At 38.2% G+C, this 6,541-nt stretch overlaps 1 long non-coding RNA gene across 1 annotated transcript; it reads right to left on the reverse strand.

The window, feature by feature from the left end:
• Positions 1–459: 459 nt before the first annotated feature.
• Positions 460–4,385, reverse strand: LOC142157644 (uncharacterized). The gene is made up of 2 exons (XR_012692541.1): positions 4,350–4,385; positions 460–637 (listed from the first exon to the last, which is right to left on the reverse strand). It is a non-coding gene; the product is annotated as an uncharacterized LOC142157644 (long non-coding RNA).
• Between the last annotated feature and the right edge of the window lie 2,156 nt (positions 4,386–6,541).

Below are 6,541 nucleotides of genomic sequence, written 5' to 3' on the forward strand. Positions count from 1 at the left end.
GGTTGAGTACAAACGTGTATATGTCCAAATTACGTGCGTTTTTACAAAACAAAACAAAATGCACATGACATTTGTTTTGCATGCCTTAGTGAATCAGACTCTCTGTGTGCAGTGCTAGCAGTCTTTCTATGAACATCTGAAATTGTAAGGTCCTCTTACCTCTTTGTGTGTACCTTGGGGTATGCTGGTGCTATATAATTACATGTTAATAAATAATCTACAAGACACATATACACCTGAACCTAACTGAAGATTATGCACAGTAGACATAAATGCTCTCATAAAGATGCTTTCATGGATATTAGCAGCTTGTCTGGGTGCATGAAATCGTCCAGCTCAAAGCTCCTCTTTGTAGTATAACTCTAACAGCACAGAAAGCTTTGTGCTGATGATCTATTTCGTCTTGCACAAGTAATGTAAATATGCATTGTTATCTTGTCACGTACAAATATTATCATATACAAAATATATCCCCTTTATTGTAGGTGGTTTGTTTTGCCAAAGCACCAATAAAGTCTGGTGTTCCCACCACCTGGGGAAACTCAAGTTGTAATGTCATGAAACAGATGAGGTTTTCTTTTCCCAGGTGAGATATCCGCGTGCAGTTTGCTGTCTATCAAGATCCAGATAAGATTTGCTGCAACATAAAGATTAATAATTTACAGTTGAAATCTCAGGTCATAACAGCAACAGCAAAAGAAGATAAACAGGAAGAATGCTGAGAAAGAGAATATAAACAAAAGTACCAGCAGCTGACTTTATAGCTTTCAGTAGTTAATATATTGGTAAGAGTTATGATTCAGATAAAAGGCAATAATAATTTGGTGTAAGAAGGGACTTACTGAGTATGAAACTATGGGAATTAGCAAACATGTTATACATCCAGGAAAAAATTATTGGCAGGAATAGAGCTCCCCTATACTGCCGCTATTCCGGAAGTAATTAATAAATAAATAAAAATTCAGAGATCAGAGATTCTCGTGTGTGTGCAATTCATCTCTCTCTCTACTACTTTGACTCGGAGAAACTGGCCCCCGTTCTTGTTGCTGTTTTTCATATCATTGTTTCCACACCTCCCCAATAACTAATGTCATTCTGTCACTGCCTGTCCCTTTAAACATGCACTTACTGCATTAATCACAAATGGTGGCTGATATCTGTTGCAGTGATCAAAAAAATTACCCCACTTTCCTTTGACTTTGATTTAGAAATTTGTGAAAAATCAACAATCATATTTTTTTATTGGAAACACACCCTTATGATTACTGAATTAATTATTCTTAATTAATGTTTACATTTTCCCCAACCCAATTTAAATCCACATAATATAGAAACCTCCATTAATGAGGATGATTATATTAATCGCTTACTCTGCAATTCCAGAGATGATCTTGCAGTATCTCTGCTCTGCAAACATTGGATGTACAATACATTTCATTTTGCACAAATTTGCCGATTTGACAGGTGAGTGCATAAGAGGAAGAAAACCAATTTTCTGCTTTGGGAATTTCCTCTGTGCAAATCTTTGTGTAACCATTTGCAGGTACCATAAAATAATCTAAAATGAGCACATTTTAACTTTTCGGCACAGCGTCAAAAACTTGTTCACAATTAAATTGAGCTAATGTAAATACCACCGGATAGGTGTCATAGTACCTCACCACAGTGCTGCTTCTATTTTTGTACTTCTGTCAGGGGGTAACGTGTTCAAATAATAAAGACGGAAGTTAGACAATGACCTCTTTCTCTCTTAAGATGATATTGGCCAATTTCTATGTGACTTCTGCTCAGAGCTTAACAGTCTTAATGGAACACTCCAGGTTACAGTTTAACTGATCTGCTCCTTCCCCTTAATGGAATCCTGAGATTCCTGGGATTACAGTGTTTTGCTGTAGTACCTAAATAGCAATTAGATCAATTTCCTGGATCAGTCGCCCCGATTATGCAATCCAATATTTACAGTCAGACATACGACTTCTTGCAGAAAAAGCATTCAACTTAAATTGTCTATTCTTTGTTTATAATATAATCCTTCCACTGGTCTCATGAGGCAGGGTCTATAGAGATTGAACAGAATGCATTAGCCTATCACTGCATGACATTCCCAAGTCTTTCTGCAATGGGAACTGTATCTGGTCCTTATCAGTCTGAGAGTTTCTCTAGACTGCGACACATCTCAGTTCTCGCACTCTGGCTATCCCGTCAGAAACATTACTCCACCCAGTTAGATTCCCTGACTCAAGTTAATTAGGGTACATGCATCATCATCATGAGCTATTTATATAGCGCTGTACAGAGAAGTCACATCAGTCCCTGCCTCATTAGAGCTTACAGTCTAAATTCCGTAACATGCACACGCAGACCGAGAGACACTAAGGTAAATTTAATAGCAGCCAATTAACCTACCAGAATGTTTTTGGAGTGTGGGAGGAAACCCATGCAAACACATACTCCAAAAACATACTGGTAGGTTAAATGGCTGCTATCAAAATTTACCCTAGTCTCTCCCTCTCTGTCTGTCTATCTCCCTGTCTGTGTCTGTGTGTGTGTGTGTGTGTTTTAGGGAATTTGGACTGTAAGCTCCAATGGGGCAGGGACTGATGTGAATGAGTTCTCTGTACAGCGCTGCGGAATTAGTGGCGCTATATAAAATAAAAATGATGATGATGAAATGATGATGAAACACGGGGAGAACATACAACACTCCACATAGTACATCATTACTAGGTGAAGAAGTGAAAAAGAGATAATTGTCAGCACTCCCATAGATATTGCCTCTTTTTCTATTAACAGAACACTATCTGCTCTACGATCCCCAAAACTCAGCACTTACGTTACCAGTGGCTCCGCTGCCTATACCGTATTACTAAACATGTCAGTTCTGCTTGTGTGTACTTGTGGATTTTCTGCACCTTTCTCTCCACTACATTGTATTATCTAGTATCTCTATCAGCACCATGCCATGTTGGCTTTTCCTATGTTTAGTGATGACAAGACAGGCCCTCTGCACATCCACATTTGGATTTGCTTTGCTCTCATCGATATTTCTAAGTGGCTAAATTTCTTTATCTGAGTCATCTGTCTAATCTCTTGTTGGTGTCTCTGGGACACTGCTCTGAATTATAGATCCCTCCCCTTTCTTTTCCCTGTTTCTTCTCATGACAGTCACTGCTCTAACCAGGAGAATTGTACATTTTACTTACAATTCCTGCAAGCTTTCTACTGTATTTGTCATGCATTCTATTGTCATCAAACGCTGATCACCAGCAGCAGCTATGTGTAATCGTCCTCTCTTTTCCTTATGTATAACTGCAATGTTTGCAACAATATCCACCCGATTATAGCAGCATATTTCTGTAACCACTTTTTGTATTTAAAGAGATCCAACTTTGCCAGTTGTTCTAATTTCTCACATATTTACCTAAATAATGGGGTGGGAGCATATATCCAATCAACTGTTGAGCTACAGGTTGCCAGGGTCTGGAACCAGCCCGCCCAAGTTTTCCCCTCTCTCTCTCTCTCTCTCTCTGCAGCTTTTTTAAGAAAAAAAAGTTTTTGCTCAGATGTATTCGAAGATAAGTAAAAAATTAAAATAAGATGAATACCAAACAGAACCCACTATCCCTACTCTTGATATGCATTTTTCATATATGTTTTCTAATCCTTAGATACATTATTGCCTTGCTGAGGAAAAGTAAATTATGTAAAGAAAATTAGCATGCACAGAGATTCACACACATCTATATATAAACATACACTATTTAGAGAAACATTACAAAGAATTAAAATAATTACTTTACTTAGCTTCAATCATGATGATCTTACAAAATGAGCACAGTGCAGACCCAGCTTCTATCACAAAAACAAGCCCCTATAGTCTGCTATTTGACTGCTGAGCAAGCAAGGGATATGATGTCAGATCAGGCACCATCTATGTCCAGAATGAGGCTCAATCAAGGGTTTCCTGCCCTGTTTTATATATATTCCCAATTTTTCTGGGTGATTAATGACAATGAGCTTTGCACATAATCATCCTTATCACATGACACCTTGGTATGTCACTATTTCACTGGCCATTATTCTAAGATAGACCCAGAGAGATGTGTGTTTGTCATAGTATGACTTACAACTAAGGGTCTGGAATAAACGTAAAGTAGAAAGGCTGTTCCATTCCACTTGTTCCAAACAGCTGCACAATACATCCGTTCCAGGTTTTCTCCTGTGCTGATGGCCAGTTCAGGTATTTACTGTAGCTTGGTGCAGATCTTGTGGTGTAATTAGTATACTAAATTGGTATAGTAAAGTTAAGTAATTTGTTTTATAGACCTTATGTTTGCAGAGTGCCTCACCTTACATAGACAACAAGAAGCTGGACTGCTCAGAGAAGGCTGAAGAGGAAGTAGAAAGTGATTTCAAGACACTAACCTACTGCCCCCTGCAGGTCAGTATTCCACACTACAAATCTGCTAGGTGGAGCAGTACTAAAAATCTAAATATATTATAAATGACTGCACATACGCCATAAAACTATTGAGATGATTTGGCATGATGGGTCCTTCAGGAATCCATCCTGACACTATCCATAATATACTTCTAGATAGCATATCTTAGAGCTCCTTGAAATGTTTTACCCACAAATTATGTTATGCTCATTCGTTTATCATCTCTTAGTTACATTTTTCCTCCTCTTTTTAAATATTGAATGTGGTATGTGGTCATGTGGTATGGATTCTGTTATGAAGTCCTCAACTTGCTTTACTGCATAGTGCATAGTAAGGGAGATAAATGGGGTTCCCTCAAACGCATGTTGTTCAGCATGCTATGCTTTCACCCAGGATGGCCTATCCCAGTCAACACAGCTAGATAGCTGTGAGGTATAGAGGAAGCTGGTATGGGTGTGAGCATTTATCAGTCTGAGGGCCTGATTCATTAAGAAGAGCAAAGCATAAAAAAGGAGCAAATTTGCACCTTGGCAAAACCATGTTGCATTAGAGGGGGAGGTAAATTTAAAATATGGGGACAGATATATAGTTGAGGTAAGGCATGTCATAGATCAACTTTAATTTCAGTGCAAAAATATAGCTATCAAGTATTTGTGTGCTACATCAATAAACAGTCAGAATTTAACTTATGTGCAAAATAATACACTAATTTGCACCCCTTGCATTGTAACATGGTTTTGTCCAGGAGAAAACATACTAATTTTTTTTACCTTACTTTCCTAAATGAATCAGGCCCTGAAAGTTTAAGTTAAAGTATGGAGAGCTCACTACTAATATGGCTTCCTCTACACCTCACAGAAATTCTTCTGAGGCGGATGGAGAAGCCTGCAAGGAGAATGCATAGAGCATAAACAGCACATTGAAGACTAAAAGCCCTCACTCTAGCTAATGGAGTTGTGGGAGAACCCTGTTCTTTGTTGGATAACTACTTAGTGCTCTATATGCTAACATATATGGAGCCCCAGTGCTCCATCTTTGGCATAAAAAGATGCCATATATAATTTTGTTAAAATCATATTTATTTAATCCATATAACACAGTTTTGCTCCAAAACACACTCACTTCAGAGGTGACGGTGGATTAAAAAAAATAAGGAGGGTGGGAGTGAAGCAACAGGCCGCATGTTCATTATTAAAATTGCCATATATGCACTGCTTGCTCTGCGATGACCCCTCGCTGACCACACCCCCAGACTGGACTCTGCATGGTCATCTCAAGTGAAAAGTGCTCCACTCTTTACTTCATCTTCAGACACCATGGTGCACTATGTAGTAAAGAAAAAAAAAACAATAAAAACCCCATAATTGTCTATCTAATACCTAACCTAAATTCCTTATTTATCTTACTCCTGAAGTAGACAAGTAATATTTAATATTGAACTTGGTTTATTACTACACCACATATTTCCAAGGATGTTTTCCTCCATTGTGAACACTGTTGAAAATAACATTATCAGGAGGTCTGTGTTTTCTTAATTTCCCCTTTATTAGAAATCTAATTTTATTAGATTTTTTTCTTTAGCATAATCAGTTTTTTTTTTAATCTTTGCTAACCTGGTTTGTATTTTCTGTTACTTTCCTTGTATTTTTAGTGCCTCTTCACACTAGTTTTAATAAATTAAAAGGCTGTATATCTTGACCTGTGATGCTGTATTAGATAGCCACATTGTTTTTTTTTATTTGTAACTTGTTTCTTGCTAAAAGGTAAATATCTGCAGCAGCACTTACTTTGTGCAGGTTAGTTTACATGGTGTTTTTTTGTTTTTTTACACAAGTGGCATTTGGACACTATGCTGTTATTTGGGAGGACATTGCCTCAGTCTATGATCCTTAAAACATACTTGCCAACTCTCCCGGAATGCCCGGGAGACTCCAGCATTTTGCGAGAGTCTCACGGACTCCCGGGAGAGTGTGGCAATCTCCCGAATTCTGCCCACTTCACTAGGAAGTGCCCACTTCATAGTAAAGTGGGCAGAATTAGGTCCCAAACGCCGCGATTCCCTGTGAATCGCGGCATTTGTCCCCGCCCCCGCTGTCAAA

The sequence above is a fragment of the Mixophyes fleayi genome, chromosome 5, assembly GCF_038048845.1.
Source record: "Mixophyes fleayi isolate aMixFle1 chromosome 5, aMixFle1.hap1, whole genome shotgun sequence".
In the NCBI taxonomy this organism is placed as follows: domain Eukaryota; kingdom Metazoa; phylum Chordata; class Amphibia; order Anura; family Limnodynastidae; genus Mixophyes; species Mixophyes fleayi.